Source organism: Danio rerio, chromosome 18 (genome assembly GCF_052040795.2).
Source record: "Danio rerio strain M-AB ecotype USA chromosome 18, GRCz13ab, whole genome shotgun sequence".
Classification (NCBI taxonomy): Eukaryota; Metazoa; Chordata; class Actinopteri; order Cypriniformes; family Danionidae; genus Danio; species Danio rerio.
In genome coordinates, this window is record NC_141038.1 from 46,432,469 (window position 1) to 46,459,013 (window position 26,545).

Genomic DNA, 26,545 nt, shown 5'->3' on the forward strand with positions numbered 1-26,545 from the left:
TAGAATAATAATAAAAAAATAATAAATAAAATAAATAAATAAATAATTTTTAAAATGTATAATATTAAAAATTAATGGATTCAAAATTTTAAATCTTTTTTTTTCTGAAATAATAGTACACAAGCTGTCACTGAGGTAGCATATTTTTCAAATGCAAATATTCAGTTCTGAAGGCTCCATATTGTTATGTAAAACATATACATCTTTATTTTTCACAGTATAGAAACTGAGCCATTCAAAAAAGCAGCTAATTATTTTGTGCCATATTTACCCGACTGTGATGACACAGTGGCTCAGTGGTTAGCATTGTCGCCTCACAGCTAGAAGGTCACCGGTTCGGGTCCCGGCTGGGGGATTGCATGTTCTTCCCGTCTTTGCGTGGGTTTCCTCCAGGTGCTCCGCGGTTTCCCAAGGACATGTGCTATAGGTGAATTGAATAAGGTAAATTGGCCATAGGGTATGCGTGTGTGTGAATGGGAGCAACCCAGTATCCATGTTTCACAGTACTGGGTTGCGGCTGGTGGACATCCGCTGTGTAAAACATATGCTGGATAAGTTGGCAGTTGTCCGCTGTGACGACCCCTGATAAACAAGGGACTAAGCTGAATGAATGAATGAATTTACATGACTGAAGGAGACAAAATATAATTCCAATCCCCTAAAAGCGTGAATGAAAGTTGTAGTGTTAAAGTATTCAAAATCAAAAGCCGTTGGAGCAGAGATCAAGGTCTCAAAATGCAATTCGAAAGTAAATAAGTCATAAATGACAAAACTATCAGAAACCTGGTATAAACAGATAGATTTATAGTAAGTAAATATAATATTTTTGTCAGTTATCACATGAAATTGCGAACTCACATTGAAAATAAATAACTTGTGGTCACTTTACTGCAACAGATTGCTATATATCTGAAGACCAAAAAGTAAAGTGCAAGTGGGCTGCATTTAATTAAGTTACTTTCCCAATAATCTTTATCACTGCCTTTTCTTATCCCCAGCACTTAAGCATATAAAGCTAAAGATACTGCTTCCAATTATGGCTGGCCGATTAGTCAACCAGCGGGACCTGGAGTAGATTTATTTCACTATTTCAGGAGAGAACAGAACCCAATACAGACCCGGCGCATTGGCTCTTACAAACACACTTGGTGACGTGCCACCAGCCACAGAGCAGGAGAAAGCAGATAGAGGCGCTTGGCTTGGAGCCGCCATTGATCGATGAGAAGCCTGGAGTTTTGGGAGCACATGACAGCTTTTGCACCCTGCTTGGTGAAGCTTGAAGAGAAATCAGAGGAGAGGCACTTTGTAGGTCTTAATTTGCTGACGATGTCAGTCACTGACTGGGGCTGCTAGTTTTCATTTGAAGAAGAATAAACTATGGTATGGATTGCTTATGATTACGCGGAGGCCCAGACTGAGCATCAGGAGTAACCAGGCAACTGCTTTGGCCTTTTCCATTTTATTTATGTTTTGATTGTTTGCTTATTTATTTATTTATTTATTTATTTATTTATTTATTTATTTATTTATTTGTTTATTTATTTATTTATTTATTTATTTATTTATTTTAAATTTTTGTATTTAATATAATGTATGTATTAATTTATTATTTAATAAATTATTAATGTATTATTTATTATTGTAAATATTTATTGTTATTATTATTATTATTATTATTATTACTAATATTTATATCGTTATTATTATTAATATTATTATTATTAACATTATTTATTTAATTATTTATTTATTTATTTATTTATTTTTGTTTTAATGTTATTCCTGCTATAAATAAATAAATAAATAAATAAATAAATAAATAAATAAATAAATAAATAAATAATGGCTTGATTGGCTATAATGGAGATGTATTTGTTTGTAATTTTGTTCTTATATTGGTCACATTGACCCTCTGTGGCATATTAAAACTAAAATACATTGAAATATGTATTTTTGTAAAATACAATATTTATATATACATATACATATATATATATATATATATATATATATATATATATATATATATATATATATATATATATATATATATATATATATATATATATATATATTATAAAATACAAAATATGTAAAAAGAACATTGAAATGCACTGATTTTGATGGTCAATATTTAAATAATTTCAATGTAGTTTGTAATGTTTGAATTGTTTTTAAGGTAGGCGTATTTACGTTGGAAACCATTCAAACTTTTGTGATAGTTTTTTTCTTTTTTTTTTTTACAGTAAGGATCGTAAATTTTATAGTAAAGTATCACAACATAATGATTTAATGATATATTTATGAAGATTATAATATGCATCTGGACCAAGGCCCTTCTCCAAAGAATCATCAATTTAATTTCATTCAATTCAATTTATGTTTATTTCTATAGCGTTTTTACAATGTTGATAGTGTCAAAGCAATAGTTCTAGTGAAGTAAAACTATATCAGTCCTGTTTTCAGAGTCAGAAGTGCAGTTTAGTTCAGTTCAGTTCAATTTTTTTTTTATTTTTTGAATATTTCCCAAATGATGTTGAACAGAGCAAGGAAATTTTCACAGCATGTCTGATAATGTTTTGTCCTCTGGAGAAAGTCTTATTTGTTTTATTTCGACTAGAATAAAAGCAGTTTTTATAAAAAAAAAAAAAAAAAAAACATTTTAAGGTCGAAATTATTAGCTCATTTAAGCTATATTTTTTTTCGATGAACTCCAGAACAAACCATCTTTATACAATAACTTGCCTAATTACCCTAACCTTGTTAACCTAATTAACATAGTTAAGCATTTAAATGAAACTTTAAGCTGTATAGTGTCTTAAAAAATATCTAGTAAAATATTATGTTCATGTCATCATGGCAAAGATAAAACAAATCAGTTATTAGAAAAAAACTTTAAAGATATTAAAGCTTTTATGTTTAGAAATTAGTTGAAATAATCTCTCCATTAATCAGCAATTGGGGAAAAAAATAAACAGGGAGTCTAATAATTCAGAGGGCAAATAATTCTGACTTCAACTGTACACTTTGGACAATTTTAGCCTACCCAATTTACCTGTAACACATGCCTTTGGACTTGTGGGGGAAACCAGAGCATCCGGAGGAAACCCACGCAAACACTGGGAGAACATCCAAACTCCTCACATAAACGCCAACTGACCCAGCTGACGCGTGAACCAGGGACCTTCTTGCTGTGAGGCAAACGTGCTACCCACTGCGCCACCATGCAGCCATAAATAAATAAATAATTAATAAATAAAACTAGTTAAAGTTAAAACTAATAAAAACTAAAAGGTCAGCTTTAAACAAAAACCAGAACGAAACTACAATCAAAGTAGGCCCCCAAGCACAACACTATTCACAGGTAAACACTGTTTTCCTTGTTGAGTCCTTATAAGATTGAGTTTAAGCAAAGTGTATATTGCATAAAGAGAAAAAATAAGTGTTCCTTCGAGTGGTTTGTCAACCTCACTCACCTGTGTGAGTCACACTCAAAAATGTGATTTGAATAGGAAAAATTGCTTCATTTTTTTTGCAGAATGCTAATGGTCTAATCCGACTCAATGATTTATGCTAAGCTAAGCTAAAACTGCTCCCTCCAGAATCATAGATCAGTGGAATGGATTAAATAATGGTAAAATGCAACTCTATGAGTTTAACTAACGTGTCTCAGTATGAACTCACTTATGTTCCTAACTGCATTCAACTATTCTAAACATGCCAAGCAGGCAACGTCTAATAACTTTTTGTGCTGAAATTGAGAAAAAAACAACAACAGGACTTTGTCAGCATGGGCTGCAGTAGCAAGTCAACCATGCAGGACCGGCTGTTTGTTTTCGCAGGTAGTGAGTGTTCAGTTTGATTAATTGTATTTAGAATGAGGCTCGTATGATTGAAATGTGCCCGGGGACCGAGGGCATAATATTTTGTTTTCATCCCAGAACAGCGACTCGGAGCACTCAGCTGGTTGTCATTAGCTGCACAGATCTGATGCGGTTACAGCAGTAAGACGAGATGCTGCCATGGACTCCCAATACTGTTTGCTGTAGCCGCATCTGTTCGCCAAAGTGCCTGGACTCCTATCTGTGCATTTTGGAGTTCACAGCAGCACGTTTGCGAGGTAGTCCTGAAGGGAACAACAGCTGCATAATACTCCAGGTTTCAAACCAAGTACCATCTGGTCTTGTTTTTGAGATCTGCACCACATAGTTAAACTGCTCGCGTTGCCTGCGTGTTTTCTCTGCAATTATATGATTGTATGGTTAGTGTCTCTGTCTATTATTTGGACAAACAGGTAGCCCACCGAACTCACGTCATTATGTGGAAACATTGCACTGAATGACAATTTTGCTGATTAGAGCACAGATTGTAAACATTGCTGGGTTTCACACATGTTGTCCCAACACAAATCGATTTGACGTAATCATGTTTACTAATTTAAGTGAATTAAGCATAACACATTTAAGTTGTTCTCTAAAAAGTTCTTTCAACTCATTTTTATTAAGTAGCTTTAAAACAAAGGACAAAAGTAATTTTTAAGTGTACTTTTACCTAATAGGGTTACCACTTTTAATACAAAAAATAAGGGACGCACACTGCAGCGGTGGCCACATCCCCAATCACATGCCAGTGATAGGTCGCAACTTAAAATATGTTTTCAGGAGGGTGTGAAAACTTGGACATTAAAATAAACTGTGTTTTATTGAAATCTGTGTAAACAGATGCAGCCAGTCTTTTTCTTTTACACCTCTGCAGCACTGATAGTTAATGTTATGTTTAATAGTCTGGTACACCAGCGTTAACTCAGCTGCTGTAACCTAGAGGAGAAGAGAACATACTAATGAACCTAATTTTGAAGGGTGGTATTGATAACAGATTTTGGCTAAAATATTTGTCATTATTTGCAGTAACCTATCCAAACAGCACAAACATAAACTAGATACAAACATTAGCTAGTTAAGTTTTCAAATAGCCTATTCTAATTAAAAAATATGGAAAGTTGCAATTTACTAGATTAATTAATGCCCTTACATGGGCATTATATTGTTTATTAATGAATTAAATGTAATGTTTCGTGTACTAAATTAATGCTTATGTGGCTGACTTAACCTTTAAAAAACGAATTATAATATTTACAAAATTTTTACCAATTACAATTTGTGACCCGGTGTGTGAAAACCAGGCCAAATCTAATTCTGAGATAAAGTTTGATTGTAACCATTTATTCCACTGTGATTTCAGTTGTTGACATGGTTTTACTCAGTTAATAATAAATTCATATATTTGTATTAATATTTTTTTTTATTTTCAAAGACTGTTCTTTATTTCCTGTAAAAAACAGCAAAAAAAAAAAAAAAAAAAAAAAACGAGCTAGATTTTCACAGACTGGTTCAAATTTTTTGCATTATTAATCAATTATTGTTTATAATGATTACACTGTCAATACCATGTCTGCTTCGGGAGAGATTTGGGGTACGAAGAACTGTCAGACTGCTTTGAGAAGTATCTGCCATTACTCTCTGTCTTAACTTGACAGACTCCGCTTAAAAAGACCCGCCCTCTTTACTGAACAAAGACCAATCAAACTAGCGTTGACGTCAAGTATTACCCAATCAAAAGTAGGAAATGAGATACTTTAAAGCTACTTTAAAAAAGTGATAAATACGAAACAAAACCCGTCCCGTATTAATTCAAAATGGAACGTGCAATTTCTTTCTCAAATACGGGACAATTCCGTATTTAAAGGAATGGGTGGCAACCCTACCTAAAGTGTACTTCTTTAAGATTTTACTTTAAAAAAGTTATTTGCCACATTATTTAGATTAATGTTTTCAGTTTTGCAATTTATTTACTTATCATTATTATTATTATTATTATCATCATTATTATTCTCCTATACCGCATGTCTTTGTACTGTGGGGGAAACCAGAGCACCCGGAGAAAACCCATGCGAACACTGGAGAACAAGCAAACTCCACACAGAAATGCCAACTGACCCAGCCAAGGCTCGAACCAACGACCTTCTTGTTGTGAGGTGAACGTGCTACCCACTGTGCATACCTTGCTTGTAATAAGTGGTTATTTAAGTTATTTTTGCCTTTCTGTCAGCTAGAACTAGTCTGGCCATTCTCCTCTGACCTCTGTCATCAACTAGGCATTTGCGGCCAAAAACTGCAGCTCACTGGATATTTTCTCTTTTTGAGACCATTTACTGTAAACCCTAGAGATGGTTGTGCGTGAAAATCCCAGTAGATCAGCAGTTTCTGAAATACTCAGACAAGCCTGTCTGGCACCAACAACCATGCCACATTCAAAGTCACTTCAATCACCGTTCTTCCCCATTCTGATGCTCAGATTGAACTACAGCAGATCGTCTTGACCATGTCTACATGCCTAAATGCATTGAGTTGCTGCCATGTGATTGACTGATTAGAAATTTGGGTTAACAAGCAGTTGGACGATGAGAGTATATGTGCGAAATCTAAATAACAGGAAAAAATACACACACAAATACACATACATACACATATAACTGCACACAGCACTTTTAAGTTGAATCTCCAGCATGGACTTGCAGCACATCTGATGCTGCATAATAATCAGAATGTTAATGGTTGGTAATGTTTACTCTTGACAGTTCCCGGAAGGAGAGCACTTTCATCAAGCCTTATTAGGATTTGTGTCTCCATTTTTGTAGTTGTGTAATTATGCAGCACATCATCAAAGATTCAGCGAGGAGATGAGAAAACAGGCTTCCATCTCATTATTAGCAGTCACCTCACTTGGTGCTTTAAAAAGGGCATATCAGGAAAATCTGCCCTTCTTCCTCAGATCTACCAAACCAGAAAACGTGAAAAAAAGACAACGCAGTAAATTTGCTTTGGTAAGCCTTTCTCTGCAAGCACATGGGAAGATTTTTTGCTCCACTAGTAATATTAATGGGCGGCATGGTGGCGCAGTGGGTTACGTGGTCCCTTTACAGCAAGAAGGTCGCTGGTTCGAGGCCCGGCTGGGTAACTTGGCATTTCTGTGTGGAGTTTGCATGTTCTCACTGTGTTCACGTGGGTTTTCTTCGAGTGTTCCGCTTTCCCCCACAAGTCCAAAGACATGTGCTTTATGTGAATTGGTTAAGCTGAATGGGGTATATGCACACAGACTTTCAATTTCAAACAGCCAGCCCCAGGGCTTCTGGTTAATTGTCATCCCATACAAAATCGCTGACTTTAAGATCTGATTTCTTAAAAAAAAATGAGATCTTCACTGCCTGGCTGAGATACAATATAAAGTGGGTCTCAGACCAAACAAGAAGCACTGCATTAAATGATATTTTTCCGCTCTGTCTTTAAAACATGGAAATTAATTTTACCCCAGTATTTTCAATGGAGTTTCTGCGATGGCCTGCGGCTTATAACACCGACTGCATTTATACGGTCTTTCATCTCTTTTTACGCTTTAACAACCAAACAACCAAAGTCTATTTAACTGATTATATTGTAATTACAATACAACATCGATGCTGTAAAAGAAACCTCATGAATTTGAAAATAGTCACATAAAGCTTTCACCGGAAGTTCATCATTGGCTGAAAAAACACTAGCTGTGCATATACCCCATTGTTCATAGTGTATGTGCATATGCTCTGGTCCTCCAGGTTGGGAATTGAGCATTGGGCTAACGACCCGCCTTGTAAAAATTAGATTTTACAAAACACCAACATGGTGCAGCTAAATATTAACTGTGATATAAAACGACCCTGGGAGTAAGTAAGTAATAATAATGCCCCTTAAAGGGGTAGTTCCCCATAAATATTTAATTCTGTCAACATAAATTTCAATTCTGTCACCAGTTTTCTTTTTTATTTTTGAACAAAAAGAAAGCTATTTGTAAAAAAAAATCTTAAAACCTGTAAATATTGACTTCCATAGCATTTAGTTTTTTTATTTTTTTTATTTACGAATGTCAAAATATCCTAATTTGTGTTTAACAGAAGAAACACATAAAGTTTTAGAACCACTTGAGAGTATAACCAACACTAGCGCATGGCAATCAGTAATTTTTTATTTAGTGGCTAATTCGTATAAATTCACATGATCTCAGTTGTACAATCTGGTATGATTTACTTTCCCCCCCTATGATGATTGAGTTTAGGGCTGGGGTTTGGTGCCATGCCTCCTTTTTAAGATTGTAAATTTTTGATTTTTGTACAAGCCACTAAACTGACAAATGTAAAATATTTACATTTCCTCATGATATCAGCCTGGTATAACATGTCAAGACCAGAAGCTCATTTGCATTAAAGGGACACACAAAACAGTTTTTTTTTTTTTTTTTTTTTTGCTGTCAGCCTAATTCAAACAAATCTGACAAAAAAAATAAATAAATAAATCATTAAGCCTGCTCTACCAAATGGTTGATCATGTTTGACTGTTTTAAATAATGACTGTTCAAGTCATTTAAAGAACAAGAACAACTGTTTTAAATATACACACATCATTGTTGGTTAAAAAAAAAAAAAGAAAAAAGAAAATAAATCAACCAAACATAATCCTGTTGCACTACTACACTTGATATTAGTAAAAAAAAATTAAAATAAATAAATAAAAACATTAAAACATGTAAAATAAGATTCTGAAATATTATAAGGCAAACTTCAAAAATATATGATTTAGTATTCAAAAATGTTTTATTTTGATTATTTTTGTAAATAAATTGGTCTTACTTTCTGATTTTTCTTGTAGCTTTACCATAAACCGACATATCAACCATCTGGTAGAGGTTGATATTTTAGACATCATCGGATGTGTTGAAAAAAATGCATTGAGTGTGTTAACTAGCTACATACATTTTCATTTCTGACTCATGGGCTGCATGAGATAAGCTAGTTTTGTTGTTTCTGGGGTGTCAGAAAAATCCGCAGCTCATCTGCATTTAAGAGACACAAATAAAAAAAAATGTTTTTTTTTTTTTGTCACCCAAGTATAGACAAATCTGGCAAGCTATAATAAAGGATCTGTGTCCTATTTTTAGCTGAAACTTCACCGACACACTCTGCAGACATCAGATATTTACTTCACATGCATTTTAAAAGACGCATAATAAGTGTTTCTCCTTCACAACATTTTCTAGTTCATCAAAATTCTATGCAAGCACTCCCTCAAAGGCAGAACATTCGAGCTCACCTCATAGTTTCACTAAGAACACGCTGCCCATTGCCCCATTATGGGAGCAGGCTTTCTTGTTCTAGCTATAGCAACATTTCAGTGTAATGGAGGGTTTCAGGCAGGCAGCGAACATGGAGCCTACTGGGTGTCTGCTTTTATCAACTTCGTCTGTCTGTAACAGCTTTGTCAGCACCACAGGGCCAGAGTCAGGGATGACATTTCAGCTAGCGCAGTGGCTATAAAAACACAAAAACTCTGAGATCTTAGCCAAACATGAGTGATGTGCTTGTTCATTCATTGCCATGCTTCATTTCGGAGGAATTCTAGGAGTGAATGCATACATCTATGCATACTCAATAACGGCTGAGCTTTAGGACTGTTAAAGCAACACTCCACTTTTTTTTTTTTTATTGGAAATTTTATAACTTCAAGAATACATTCAGCTGATCTCTGCCTCTGGTGGGAGCACTTTTAGCTTAGCTTAGCATAAATAATTGAGTCAGATTAGACCATTACTATCTAAAAGAAACATTTTAAAAAACGATACTGTTGGTCTTATTAAACCATAGATTAATCAAGATTTAAACAAGACAATTATAAAAACCTTTTTGATATGATAATCTTTTTGATGCTAATGACCTTATCCGACTAATTTTATTTTTATTATCCTAAACTAAGCTAAAAGTGTTCCTGAAGAAGACTGGCAAGATGGATTTAAAAAAAAAATATTTTAAAAAATTAAGTTTCACCATTTTTGAATCCATTCAGGTGAACTCTGGGTCTGGTGTAAGCACCTTTAGCTTAGCTTAGCATAAATCATAAAGTCTAACTAGACCATTAGTATCTTCAAAAAATTCTAAAGACATTGAAAAAATATTCTGTTGGTCTTATTAAACCATAGATGAGTCAAATTTTAAATAAGACAATTATGAAAACTTTTTTGATATGCTAATGTTTTTGGATGCTAATGTTTTAATTTGACTCAAGAATTTATGCCAAGCTAAGCTAAAGGTGTTCCTGCTAGACCAGGAAGAGATTGGCTAAATGGATTTTAAAAATATTTTTAAAGGAATTTAGTTTCATCATTTGTTAATCCATTCAGACAATCTACAATTCTGATAATTTTAGCTTAGCTTAGCATAAATTATTGAGTCGGATAAGACTATTAGCATCTAAAAAATACCAACGATTTTGAAAAATATTTTGTTGATCTTCACAGATCAGTCAAGATTTAAACAATACAATTACGAAAACATTTTTACATGCTAATCTTTTTTTTTATGCTAATGGTCTAATTAGACTAAATTATTTATGCTAAACTAAGCTAGAAGTGTTCCTGCCAGACCTGGAGGAGACAGGAGAATATTTTTAAAACTATTGAGGTGATCTACAGTTCTGGCACTCTTAGCTTAGCATAAATAATTGAGTTGGATTAGACCATTAGCATCTCAAAAAATAAAATTAAAAACATTTTGAAAATATTCTATTGGTCTTATTAAGCTCCATACAGAAACGCCAACTTACCCAGCCGAGGCTCAAACCAGCTACCTTCTTACTGTGAGGCGACAGCACTACCTACTGCGCCACTGCATCGTCACTTGTAAAATCAAAACTTTTCGTTTGGTCCTATTAAACTATTTAATCACAGATGTGTCATTTAAATAAGACAATTATCAAAACTCCTTTTGATATGCCAATCAGATGCTATGAGATGCTAATGGTCTAATCCAATTCAATGATTTATGCTAAGCTAAGTTAAAAGTGCTACTGCCAGACCTGGAGGAGATTGTCTAAATGGATGAAAAATGGTAAATCTCAACTGTTTAACGCTTGCAGAAAAGAAACTTTACATTTGTTGATAGAATTAAACTATTTAACCACAAGATTTAAATGAGAAAATTATCCCCCCAAAAAAAATTTGAGATGCTAATTGTCTAATCTGATTTAGTGATTTATGCTAAGCTAAGCTAAAAAGTGTTCATGCCAGACCTTGAGAAGATTAAATTGATTTAAAGAAGATAAATCTCAGCTGTTAAATGAACCTATTTCTCCACAAGAAAAAATGCAGTGTTCCTATAAATCCACATTCGCCTAAATGTAAATGAGTAGTTACGCTTCATCGGCAGGTAACTAGCTCAGCGCAGAGTAGGCACTCATCACTCAAGGTTGTAAACAGCAGTGCTCGTGACCTTTAAAAGAATGTACCTCATTTCACTTTCAACATCTGCTACAATCTACAGCACGTCAGACATCAAGAGAAGAAGCTTCTGAGACTGAGAGCGACAAGACGTGTGCTTTTTTACTTCAATAAGATCAAAAGCTCGAGCGTGTACTGTCACATCAGTTGTGTTGTTTCTGTTTATTTCTTTATTTCCCGTGATTGTCTGCAGGGAATTTGAGAGCGAGTATAAAGGCCTAACTAACGCACACGCTCCAGATAGCAAATTTCAAGGAACCAGTCCAATGCACAAACTGTTTTTTTTTTTTTTTTTGTGGCTAATGTGAAAGGATAACCTACTGTACATGCTAAAACCTGAAATGGTTGTCTTTTGATACAGTTAAAAAAGGAGGTATAATAGTAATAGTACCTATATTTTAGGTAATGTTTAAACCCATTGCAGTGTACAGGTACACGTATTAGCAATATTGAACATTGAACTGTTTTTTTTTTTTTGTTTTTGTTTTTTGGTAATTATATTAGTAATTGTGTCTTGTAAAACATTGTGATAATATTGACCCTAATAAAGCATGTATATATATATATATATATATATATATATATATATATATATATATATATATATATATATATATATATATATATATATATATATATATATATATATATATGTATGTATATATCACAATACTATGGCCCCGAAATACTGGTGGTACCATTGTAGTTTGTAAACTCTAGTGTCGTCATTAACGGTTTATCTACAATAGATAATGTTGCATGTGGAAAAGTCACTAAAATGCGCACACATTTGTGCAACAATAGACCATTTTATTTGAATAGTCTGTGGACCCTTTAAGATTGCAAAACTGTAGAATTCATGCCTTTTGTGGTAGCCTATTGCACCTTTTTTAACGCTTCAGTTTGAACACACATCTGAATCAGTTCATTTCTGTTCCTGCAAATAATTAGTAGCTACAACAACCATGACAATCTCTTAAAATTAACAACTTACAAATTGAAATTTTGAATTGCTTTGGATTTTTGCCTGATAAAACTGAAAAAAAGATGGAGAACCCAAAATATCAACATGAAACATTGAAACACTTTTTGACCACTTTTGGAAACAAAATGCTCTTTTGTACCAAATTTCATTTGGTATAATTTGTATCTTTATTTTAATGTATTTTTTAGGTCATTTATCTACAAAATAAACAAAAAGAATGAATAAATTTTAGGTGAAGTAATGTGCAAAAACTACTTTTTGGCCTTAAGGGAATTATGAATTCAGATGGGCCTATTATAACGTAAAATATAGTATTTTCGACAATTTTCATTATTATTTAAGTTAGGAATTTCAGTATTGCAATACTACTTGGTATAGTTTTAAGACAACTTTGATTAAAGGTTTTGATCCACTTCAAATGTTGGCTATGTTGGCTACAATAGGCTTGAAGTCGTGTTGCCCATCCAAGTTTTAGGAGGAACACAGATGTGGTTAATATGAAAGGCAAAAGGCCTCTAGATTACGTTTTATTTTACCAAATTAAAATATGATCATGACTTGATTTTTAATTATTCAATTAGGACAGTAAGGTGACTCTACTTAGACAAAAGTCTTGTCACAAAAGTCTTAAAATTATATACTTATATATAAAATTATATAAAAGTATAGAATATAAAGTCATGGTGCAGTGGAAAAAGATTTAATATTGTGTATGACTCTCCATGAGCTTGGGCGACTGCATCCATACATCTCTGCAATGACTCAAATAACTTATTAATAAAGTCATCTGGAATGGCAAAGAAAGCGTTCTTGCAGGACTCCCAGAGTTCATCAAGATTCTTTGGATTCATCTTCAATGCCTCCTCCTTCATCTTAACCCAGACATGCTCAATAATGTTCAAGTATGGTGACTGGGCTGGCCAATCCTGGAGCACCTGGACCTTCTTTGCTTTCAGGAACTTGATATGGAGGCTGAAGTATGAGAAGCAGTGCTACCCTGCTGAAGAATTTGCCATCTCCTGTGGTTTTTAACGTGATGGGCAGCACAGATGTCAAACCTCATAATGTTGATGTTGCCATTCCCTCTAAAGATCTCTAGCACGCCCTTTACTCAATGTAACCCCAAACCATGATTTTTCCTTCACCAAACTTGACTGATTTCTATGAGAATCTTGGGTCCATGTCGCTTTCAGTAGGTCTTCTGCAGTATTTGCGATGATTGGGATGCAGTTCAACAGATGATTCATCAGAAAATCTACCTTCTCCCCCTTTTCCAAATGATCAACAGGAAGTCATGTTATTATTTGCTATTCTTACTACTTGGATAGACGACAAGACTTTTGTTGGGTAATTTATATGACAGTTTTAAAGACGAAGGGCTCTATTTTGACAGTCCATGCGCAGAGCGCAAAACGCAGGGCGCAAACGCTTTCAGGGCATGTCAAAATGCATTTTTGCTAATTTACGGACAGGAAAATGTGCTTTGCGCCAAGGCGCATGGTCTAAAAGGGTTGAGCTTATTTTCTTAATGAGTTATAGGTGTGTTTTGAGAATAAACCAATTAGAGTCTCATCTTCCATTCCCTTTAAGAGCCAGCTGCGTCGCGCCAAGAGCGCATTCACTATTTACAGGACGCAAAGTAAGTCTAAGTGAAAAAAATTAGCATTTCACAAGCAAACAGTTAACAATATTTTTTTTAACAGAAAACTGTTAAACAGAGCATCTACTGCGTGAGAATGAGAGATAATGGAACTACTTTGACATTCGCTCTTGGATAGGGAAACCTTTACGCACAGACATCAATTAGCCTATAAATAATTAATTTTGTTTAAGCGCAAAGATTTGTTTCAAAACTATTTCTAAATTCAGTTCTAATTTCTAGCAAACGAATAAATGAACAATAATGACCAAGTGTGGTCAAAATACTGAGTTATTTCGAAATACACCTGCCATGCCCCATATGGTCTAAAACCTGCAGGTGGGCAAATCTAAGCTTGTTTTTAAGAAAACAAATATAAATATGGATATATTAAATAATACTGCTAATAATAATAACATTATACAAAAGCAAATTGTTATGAATTAACTGAAAAAGCCTCCCAAGATGAAGAAAACATAAAAGCAGTGGTTTTTCATATTTATGTAGGCTAGAAAATAATATGTTTTGTAATATTTTAATCCTTTATATTTATATCCTATATTTATTCTTATTATATCCTATATATGTCCTTAATATTTAAATGTTTTCATTTGTAAAGATATTTGCCTATTGCTCTATTGTGCGTATTAAGCAGTGTGTGAGCGAGTTTAGACCGGGTTAGTTTTGGTCTAATGAAAAATCTATTATAGTTTCTCAAAATAGCGACGCGCCAGCGGTCCGCCTCAGAACGCCTTCCTTTTTAGACCAGAACGCCTATGGGCGCAAAAATGAGCGCTAATGCATTTGCTATTTAAACAGCGTAGCACAACTCCTCAAAACGACTCTTGCGCCAAGCTGAAACTACCAAAAGACCATTGTGGTCATTGTGGACCATCGTCTTACGCTACACTGCGCCGGGTGTATGATAGGGCCCAATATGTTAGGATCTGCCTATTATAGTTCATTACTATTTTACACTATTTTAAGCTATTTTGTATGGAATCTTTGGTACAACCTAAAACATAGCACAAACATCATTGTGAAATTTGATTTGATATGGAAATGGAAAATTATAGCTGGTAGATCATCTTGAGCAACAAACTAGCTATTATGTACTCGCACCAGGTGATAATGGAAACTTAATAGCTTATCAAGAAGCAAACTACCCGATCAGCTAATAACCAGCTTGGAACATCCAGAAACATGCTAACATGACAGAAATAAAAGCTCCCCATTTAAGATGGACGGCTCCAACAGGGTTATTAGCTGCTCAATCCTCATTTGCATTACTAATTTGCCAGATAACATTCATTTACAGTCCCGGAACATATTATTTACTATTACCCCCGACCCGCTTCACCTCAGGTCACCCCATTGAACCCGTCATCTCCAGCTGATGTGCTTGTGACATCCAAAATGGCTGCCTTTCAAATCTGGCCGCAGCCCAAATCTGCAGTGGTGACAAAGTAAATATATTGTAGCTGCCAAGCAAGCATCATGCTGGTTACATGGTTAGACTTCCAAATCTAAAGAGATGCCAGCCCCCCACCTCCCGTTCTCCATTTCAGTCTCTTGTCCTGGGTTCTTTCTCTCCCCTCTCACAATTGGTTAAGGGCCCTGCAGGCTGGCAAAGTGATCATGATTAAATGTGAGACACAAGCCGCCCTGCCAAAGAAAAGAGTGAGGGAGGGAGGATTGGGGAAGGGGATAGCTGGGGTTAGAGAGACTTGAGTTTGGAATTTCTTTGCTGTTTGTCACACATGCCGAGAAAACTGAAAACAGATGGGGATGAGGAAAGAGAGAGGGAGCAAAAAGAAAATAAATGCTGCCAAGTTTTGAGTTTCTTTGTATTTCGCCAGGCAGAACAAGTAATAATACGGTGGTCATTGTTCATATTTTTCTAAAACAGTTAAAAACGACTTTCTTTTGTGTTTCGTAACCGAGGCTAACTTCTCAATTCCTCTGTAGTACCACTCTCAAGAGATTTGTCCCCGGAAAATCCCACAGCGCTGCTTGGCTTACGGTTTAAGTTGCAGAGGGTTTGATAAAACTGCTCCAGCCGTGGATGTTCCTCATTTCAAGATGTTTTGGTTCATCTGTCCTCTCTGTGGAACACATACCAAATGCTTGTAATATCCAGAACAGTGCTCTTTAGCCCTTTTGGAGAGAAAAGAGCAAAAGAAAGTCCTCTTTCGTAATAATGCTGACCTAGTTGAAAATCTACATGATTCATTTTAACAAACACATCATCAGAAATATGATATCTGCAGGCTTCGTTTCACACATTGTGATTACATGAGAAGATTATTGGGTAATATAAAATCATTTCCATGGATATCCTTGCACAGGGCTTGAATGACCTCAATAAACCTTTACTATAATGCATAATATGGAAATTAATGCATTGTAATGCAAGCTCCATAGGTGGGACTTTTTTCAGATTAGGTAAGCATGCTCTAAGTGTTTTAAGCAAAACTTTGTAAGGGACAACCTATTAATCAGTTCTTTCAGAGAAGTTTAATTGTCAATAAACAAAAGTGATGAGTGCGTGTGAATGTTTCCCAGTGATGGGTTGCAGCTGGAAGGACATCCGCTGTGTAAAACATATGCTGGATAAGTTAATGGTTCGTTTGGCAGTGGTGACCCCAGATAAATAAAGGCACTATGCCAAAAAGAAAATGAATTAATGAATAAACAACAGTGACTACATTTCCCGTAACCCGTTGTGCTAATTATCCCTTCACCTGTTTTCTATTGCCTCTATTATTTAAACTGTTCACCCATTGCATTGTGCTTTAGCTAACAAATCTACATTTTCCTACAGTATATTTTGGTATTCTCCCTTGTTTGTTTATCAATTTTTGAGAGTCTCCCTGCCTTTTGGCCTGCATTGTTTTTGCAAACTTTGTGATTGTTAGCTGCCTGCTCTGACTTTGTGCCTGTTTTTTTGACCAGGACTTTGCCCTTCTTTTGCTATTGTTTTTGCTAGTGATTTGACCTTGCCCGTTCCACCACAAACGTATCAATAAAGCTGCATGTGGATTTTGACTCGGCTGACAACAAATATAATTTGGCTGAAATGTTGCCCCTGGCACTTTTTTTTTTTTCCAAGAAAGCTGGTTTAGAATGATCCCATTTTATATTCAACCAAAGAAATCTACAAAAAAGAAGCATGATGATATTCCTTATGACTTAAACATGACGATTATTACTGAATTGATTTTACTTCAGCAACTGAAATGTGCTCTTCTAAATAGTCATAATATAATTAACTACAAAAGCATAAAAGTTGACAACTGAGAAACCAAGTAACTGAGATTTTCTTCAAACAAAAAGCAAAAACAGTGTAGATTATTTGTGTAAGCAGCTTAAAATGATCAATAGGGATGTTTTGAAGTTAATTGACCTCTAGCTAGTGTAAACATTTTCACAGTGCCATGTTTCATGTGCTGCAATGAAAGTAAGTTTGACTTGCTTAATCAAAATGCAAGATCGTTGTAGCTCATGTAAAATGTGTGGACAGTTTAGATGGTTGCTTACCAACTTATTGCAAAGTTATGATTTCCTCTCCCTAATAGCGGCATTAAATTAAATGGGTAAACATTACTAATGTTTGACCTGTGTAATATTGTTTGGTAAAAGAGGGACCCCCTCTATGTTTCTATGGTCAAAGCATAATGGTTTAGATAATTAGCATGATCCAGTCAATGGTCAAGTTTTTATTTAGATTTAAATATATTCCTAGTGAATAACTTTATAATATTTACCTGGTGTTAATATGTTTAAATGCATCTTTTGTGACTAGTTTTGTTTAGATTTTGCTGAGACTATTGCCTCCTATTAATAAATCTTATGTTTTGTGTTCCACTCGAAAATACTATCGCAGGATTACTCAGTGAGTTTCTATAGTACTAATCTATCAACTCATGTTGTAAGTGAGCAGGAACCAAGCAAACGAAAATGTTGCCATTTTGATCATAATGTATAGCCATACTGTACACACCTTGTTTTGGTTTACTTTCTCACAATGTGTTCAACAAAAATGACTTTTAGTTGTTAGGGAGTACAACACCATACATTCAACTAAATTTCAATCAAAGACATATCCATCTACCTCTAGGAGTGGTACAAAGTGGACACATTCAAAAAAAGGCAGACATTGTTTATGTATTTAGTATCATTCACTTTTTGGCAGATTTCACTACTGCACACTTTAGCTGAAAAGAACTTCCTTCTTTGTTGATAGCCATCTAAAACATCAGTTCTCAAGCGTGGTCCTCATGACCCCCTGCTCTGCATATTTTGATTATCTCTCATGTTTAACACACATGCTTTAGATAACCCGTATGTTAGAAAACTTTAAAGAACTCAAGAAAGGAATGTTTTTTTTTCTATTGATATATCCCCTACATATCCCCTGTTACCTGTTTTCTATTCTCTGGCCCATGCAAACATGAAATCGACTGAACTTTGAAGTTTACTTCATTTAAAAGTTAAGATTTGCCATACACTGTTTGGAGTATCTCTAGACTAAATTGATAACAGAAATAAACTTTTTTTTTTTTTTTTTTACTATGATATTTTCATAAAATCCATGTTGAATGCACTTTAATGACCTTTGATTTGAACATGCGGTAACACTTTAGTTTTTCACAATTCACAAAATTAGCTACTGAGTTATTAGCTGCTTATTATTAAGATATTATATGTTAATTAGTTGTTAAAGTATGATCTTAAACCTAACTACTATCTTACTAACTATCTATAAGCCGCTAATTAGTTGTTTAATAAGTTGGTGTTGTTAGGTAATGGTTTGACAATACCATGAATTCTAACCTAAACTAAAGTGTTACCAAACATCCTTCTTTCAAACTGGAATCATGGCAAAATATTCTCTGATGTCCACTTCACAGGGCGCTTACGATCAAATGAAACAAAAAGAAACATACAAAATGTGCTGAGCAGGGTCTCACAAGGACCAAGAAGAGTTGATCTAAAATAATGTGTATAAAGAGAATCTATTCTGTGGTTTGCTTGCCTGAGCCACAACACAATTAGCTTTAACCTACAAAAAACTAGCTACCCTGTTTCAAAACACAGCTGGTATCTTAAGCTGCATTTTCTAATAGGGAACACTGTGGAAACCCATTGGGTACACTGTTGATGATTTTTGTAAATTATACAATATTTAAGTGTTAAATGAACAGTATTTTGCTGTAGAACATCTATGCTGTATGTTACTGTATTTTGAAGCTGCATTGTGATATATGATACTGTAAATACATATACAGCAACGGAAATAGAGCTTTACATGTAAATACAGTATTTTTGCTGTAATTAGTTTACAGTAAGTTACTGGCGAACTGAACAGTACTATGAACTGAAATTTGCTGTAGGACAGTTATGCAGTATGCTACTGTATTTTAAAGATGCATTGTAAAAATGACTACATTTTACAGTAAAGATATACAATACTGTAAATGCATATACAACAAGATAAATTGTGCTGTAAATGTAAATGCAGTAGTTTTGCTGTAATTGACTTACAGTAAGTTACTGGCAAACTGGACTGTAATATGAACGGAAATTTAGTGCAGGGCAGTTATGCAGTATGTTACTGTATTTTAAAGATGGATTGTCAAAACTACTCTATACTTTACAGTAAACATATACAATCCTGTAAATACATTTACAGCAACATAAATAGTGCTGTAAATGTAAATACAGTATATTTGCTGTAATTAATTTACAGTAAGTTACTGGGAAACTGAACTGTAATATGAACTGAAATTTCCTGCAGGACAGCTATGTAGTATGGTACTGTATTTTAAAGTTGCATTGTAAAAATTGCAGAATATATTTTACAGTAAACATATACAACCCTGTAAAAAACAGCACAAACTATATACGACAACATAAATGGTGCTGTAAATGTAACTACAGTATGTTTGCTGTAATTGATTTACAGTACGTTACTAGTGAACTGAACTGTATTATGAACTGAAATTCACTACAGGACAGTTATGCGGTATGTTACTGTATTTTAAAGTTGCATTTTAAAAATTACAGTATGTTTTACAGTAAAGATATGCATTACTGTAAAAACATACTGTAAATACAACATAAATGCTGCTGTAAATGTAAATAAACAGTATTTTTGTATTTTAAAAATACAGTATTTTTGCTGTAATTGATTTGCGGTAAGCTACTGTCAAACTGCTGCCTGTAAGCTACTGTAGATTCCACAGGAAACTGTTGACAGTGTAGAATCAAAGTCATTAAAATGATGTAAACAATTTAACATCACAGTTTGTTGAAAGGTGACAGACATTTTGCTGTGTGTGATTTATGTGTGATTAGTGTTTTAAATAGCTATGTGTGCTTGTGTTTGGGGATTGTGACTAAAACTGTGTGTGTACACAGCGTGACGTAAGCGTTTGATTTTCATCACACTTCTAGTGAATCGAATGTGAGTAAGGCTGGTGGCAGGGGCCATCTCCGAAGAGCCCGATTCATTTGAGAAATAAATGAGTTCTGTGAGTAATTTGGGAGATAACCTCAGCAGTGGCCAAGAGTAAAGGAAGATAAGAAGCAGCCTCAAAATGAAGACAAGAAAACGAGACAATTTTTCACCTTCCCTCCTCTGAATTCAACTTCTCCCAGTTCACATGTAACTTTAATTAAAACACACACACACACACACACATACATACACACACCTACACACTAGATTATCCAGCGGCGGCAGCAGCAATCAGTTAGAGTGCAAAAAGCAGTCTGTCAGGAATAAACTTCACACACCCTCAATTTAACAACACATCACATTGTTTGAAGGATTAATTGTTATTTTTTTGCTGCATTGCAGGCTGACAGAATTCACTGTCTCTCTGACTGCTAGAGGCCCTTGATGTTTGAGAGCTTCGACAGTCTGAAAGCAAAACAAAAGCTGGTTACTTCAGGAACTAATGTCAAAAAAGTAAAGGTGCTTGAACAAAAAAGATTATCAAGCAGTGCTTATATAGTTTAAAGGTGCCATATTCTCCATTGGCTTAATAAGTTAAATATCTACATAGTAGTTTTATGGCTTCGTTAAGCTAAAAAAAATCTGCAGAAACTGTTTTATAGCTCATTTATTACTCCATAAAATACCCATAGAATCAGAAGGTCCATGATTGACCATATATGGCTAGTGTCATGAATATTAATGAGCTCCGCACTGATGTGCTGTTCTTAAAGACACACATACACTGAACATGGACAAATCCCACTCTGAGGAACTTTAATCTATTTTACTCACCATATCTGTTGTGGATAAAGGCTTAATTATAATTAAACTTGACAAATTAGAGTAACAGAGATGTATTGTGTTACATTCTGAAGCTATAGTCAAAGAAAACATAAAAAAAGAAACAATAATATCAATCTTTACATGAACAGATGACAATTGAGCTGAGTGATTTGACACGATTCAGCAGTCTACATGTGTTTGTTGAAACATACCCATCAAATTTCCAACACAATCTCATGGCAATTTGTAATTTTTTGATTTAGTGGCTAATTCGTATGAGTTCGAACAATTGTATAATCCATACAATTTAGTACAACTTGCTCATCCCCCACTGACAGTTGGGTTTAGGGGTGGGGTTAGGTGCCACACCTCCTATTTAAAATCATACAATTTCGTACAACTGAACTCGTACGAATTAGCCACTAAACTGGCAAAACGTAAAATACTTACGTTTTCTCATAAGATCAGGCTGCAAATTTCACATTAAACACGATAAATTAACAAAAGATCTTGTTGAACCTGCCTCATGCTGTCATTACCCAGTAACACTCAGTAAACAAATTAGCGATTTCAAAATAAAAGTCCCACGTACATAGTAAGTGAAACATACGCTTATAATAATACATCAACGTACAATTGTGTTAAGTGTTGACATTAATTCTTCTAATTAGCCCAATAATTTTCATATATCTTGCAATGTGACAAAGATACATCTGCTGTTTAGCTACATTCGCAACATTATATCTCACAACGTAACTACATCATGCAAGTGAAACATAGACATCTTGGCCTAACCAAGGCTAAATTTGGACTGTCAGTGAAAATCAAATAGACATCTAACAATAGTCCAAAAATAGAGTATCCATCTAATTGACAGATTATCAACACAGGCTCATCGTGAATATGTACCCCTGTCTACATTTCTGGAGAGTGAGAATTATGTAGCCAGAGGTACATAGGTCTTTTAAACGAATAATACGGGGTGGTATGATACAGCCCCCAACGACTTCTGTTACTTTCCGCTCTATTAGCTGACCATTTACTTTCATATGCACAGCTTTTCCGCTCTTACCAGTTTGCCCAGTGGCTCACCTCATACATCGGTGGACTTGGGAGGCAGAGAGGAGTAGACGGCAATGACAGGGTTTGAGTCTGGTGAAGAATTCTAGTTCCAGGAAGCAGGTAAAACAAAAAGCAAAAAATTAAATAAACAAGTAAATAACAGGGTGAGAAAGTGGTAAGATCTGAAAACGTGGTAAAAAAAAAACAGGTGGTTGCGAAGGCTTTTCTTTTTCTGGATTGCTCTTGAAAACACCATTGGTTGGGTTTAGGGAAGGGGGTAAGTGGGGTAATCGGTCGGTCAGTGGATTCGTGAAAACAAAAACTACACAAAAAGCGTACCTCCTGGGACGTTTTATATGCTCTCCAGAAATGTATACTGGGGTACGTATCCACAATGAGCCTGGGTTGCAGATTAGACAGACTCCACATGTGGAGTAATTAATTCTTACAGGTATCGAATCGTTGACTAGTCTATTTTTGGACTATTAGATGTCTATTAGATTTTCATTGACAGCAAACACACACACACACACACACTCAGACGTTTGTTTTTGTGAAAAGTGGGGACATTACATAGGTTTCCATTCATTTTATACTGTCCAAACTGTATATTATACGTGTATTATATTGCCTTCACCCCACCCTACCCCTAAACCCAACCATCACAGGAGACTGTGCAGCTTTACTCTCTGATTAAACTTATTCTCTAGGATTTATGATTTATGCATCTTGAGTAATGAGCACGTTACCTATGTCCTCCTATTTCTCCTCCTTTTTGTAATACCTGTGTCATTCCCATGTCATTATACAGATTTGTGTCCTGATATGTCACAAAAACACGTACACACACACACACACACACACACATTAATCTTTCTGGGTTTCTAGCAGGTCCTTTTATTTCTTGTAGTTGACCCGCTCGTAGCTGGCCTTCTTAAGTCTTTTTACTCTGAGATGGAAAAAGCTTCAACCTTTCCTTTCCATGTCTATAGCACAAAAAAGGTGACATATTGAAGTTTTATAATCAGGCCGAGCGATTGTAACAGTAAAACCTGTTCCTTACTTGTTCCTTTATTAGAGTCCAGATGAATCACATGTGCAGGAAAATGAACGTTTGAATCATTGCTGATGTCATGACATTTTACTTCTACTTATTACACATGGACCGCTTCACTTTAATATGAAAATCAGAACGCGTTGTGAAGTGCAATATTAAAAGTGAAATATAGGATGATTGGTTCTCAAAGGCTGGAAGCACAGAGAGTTTCCACAGTCGCATTAAGCATTTACAGGCACTGACAGAGAATGTGAGGTGGTATTTTGTTTGGACGTCCTTGCCGTATCACTGAAGACAAGGCTAAACCGCACCATTGGATTCCACCGTGGCACTTTCATCCAGGCGTGAGGAGACACTGTTTTCCTTTACCCAAGGGTGTGTTGGCATGTGCATGTGTGTTTGAGTGATTGCATATCCTCCTGTGTCCTTTTTTTTTTTTTTTGCATGTGTATGTGTGTGTGTTTTTAGTACATCTGTCTGGTTCCTATAGGAAATCTGTGTTTGTTTGCACATGCTAACCAATCATTCACTGGACTTCAACTTCAACATTCAACTCAAGTAGTTTTTCAGTGGAAGTCTTATGCGTCTAAAATGAATCTGATAGTAAACTGGCAAAACATAATGTAAATATTTTAAAGCTGTCACTATAATAGGAGCCGAGGAAGTGTGTTATTCTTCAATGGTGGTCACTTTAATAAGAAAAAGTCATGTCAAATTTTCAGTCATGTTTTCATTCTTTGTTCGATAAAAACAATTATGTTTTCTGAAATAACATCCTTACCTCCCTGACGAAAGCCAGTAATTTGCCCGTGTCCATTCACTTTGTTTATTTGCACAAAGTTTGTGTGTGTGTGCTGGTCTTAACTGGTTTCTCAAACCTACAAGCCAGGTCACAGTCATTTGTGTTTGAAGAAAGACTCCAGGCCTGGCTTTCTAAAACATTCGCCATAACTTCCCACACAAAGTGAAACGAACGCCTGGAAAGGGTGTTTGTCTCATGTGTTTTAGTCATTTAAACATGAAGTAGCTCTTTTTGTTAATGTTGGGTCCGGCTCTGGAATTATTGGTCTATTTTAAAGCGTAATTAATGGGATTTCCATATTTCTCCTCTATAATAAAACACGCTGACAAATGCGTGTATGTCCCAGACACCTCACATGAGAACATTTGAATGGCTTATGCTTTTATTCAGGGGTCATTCATTCAGTCTGACCTCATTGTACGCGTTTCCATCTGTGTTGAGATGACATTTGGCTAAGATAGTTTTCAAGTGCCAAGCCGAAACAAATGGTGGGGTTTTACAAGATTTAGCAGTAGGGTTTTTTGCCTTTATTTATAGTGCTTTACCCAATATTGTTTCATATCAGCTTCACAGTGATAAACAGAAAATTAACGATGTAGACTTGATGAAATATTAGACGAATGTTATATTTTTAATGTAAAGCAAATTTCAAAACACCATGTAGGCATTTTTTATCAATATGTTTATGAGAATCTATTATTTTAATTACATGAAAATAAACTTATAAAATATAAATTTTATATTCACAATATACTTTATTAAATTGTCATGGCACATTTAGGTACATTTTGACCAAAATTTACCAACATTTGTTGTTAAACATAAATGTATATGTGTGTGTGTGTGTGTGTGTGTGTATATATATATATATATATATATATATATATATATATATATATATATATATATATATATATATATATATATATATATATATATATATATATATATATATATATATATATATATTCTATCTGGAAGTTAATATTTACTCAAGCTAAACCCATTTTAAATTGTTGTGATTTTTGTGGAATTTTAGATCTCAAATATTTAATCAATTGAACAGAGTCAATCTACTACTACAATAGTTAAGACTTTACTCATATAATATGAATAAAATAATGATAGAATATGATAAGGATAGAATATGATAACCATAGAAAATGATAAACAGAGAATATATTAAACACATGAATATGATAACCATAGAAAATGTAAAACATAGAAAATGCTAAACACATAAATATGATAACCATAGAAAATGATAAACATAAAATATGATAAACACTTGAATATGATAATCTTAGAATAAGATAAACATCGAACATGATAATCATGAACAGATAACCATAGAACATGATAAACACATGAATATGATAACCATAACATGATAAACATAAAATATGATTTTTAAATTCACAATTTTTAAACTTATAAAATATAAATTTGATATTCACAATATACTTTATTGAATTGTCATGACACATTTAGGTAAATTTTGACCCAAATGCACAAAGATATGTTGTAAATGTGAATGGTCTTTATTTAAAAAAATGTATAGTTTTTCTATCTGAGAATTAAAATCTACTCAAGTTAAACCCATTTTAAATCTTTTTTTTTTTTTTTTTTGGGGGGGGGGGTGGGGGGGTTGGGGGGGATTTAATCAAATGAATGGAATACCACTACTACAATAGTTAAAACTTTTTTTCTTCACTTTTACTCAGTATAGCATGTTTGGATACATAAAGTTTAATGAAAAATTCAGTTATTCATTCATTTATACATTTTCTTTTCTGCTCAGTCCCTTTATTAATCTGGGGTCACCGGAGCAGAATGAACCGTCAACTTATCCAGAACATGTTTTACGCAGCAGCTGCCCTTTGAGCTGCAACCCAGCACTGGGAAACAACCATACATTTTCATTCACACACATACACTACAGAATATTTTACTTAACCAATTCACCTGTACCGCATGTCTTTGAACTGTGGGGGAAACTGGAGCACTCAGAGAAAACCTGGGAGAACTTGCAAACTCTGCACAAAAATCCCAACTGACCCAGCCAAGGCTCGAACCAGCAACCTCCTTACTGTGAGGCAGCAGCACCACAAACTGCGCCACCACATCGCCACAAAATCTAATAAATACAAAAAATAAATTATAATTAACTAATAACGTATTCATGCAACAGCACACACAGAGGAATGTGTTTATTATTACAGTTAAAAACAGAAAAAAAATCATACAAAATTTGTAACAATTTGATTTGACAGCAAAATGCAGGCATATTTACATATAATGCCGTTCAGTTTAACAGTATTAAATTGTAGAAGTACTAAAGTAAACTACAGTAA

The 26,545-nt window shown here is 34.5% G+C and overlaps 1 protein-coding gene across 18 annotated transcripts in view; it reads left to right on the forward strand.

Annotated features, from left to right (window-relative positions):
• The window catches only part of nectin1b (nectin cell adhesion molecule 1b), a 527,810-nt gene that overhangs the window by 348,030 nt on the left and 153,235 nt on the right, over window positions 1–26,545 (forward strand). The window lies entirely within an intron of this gene.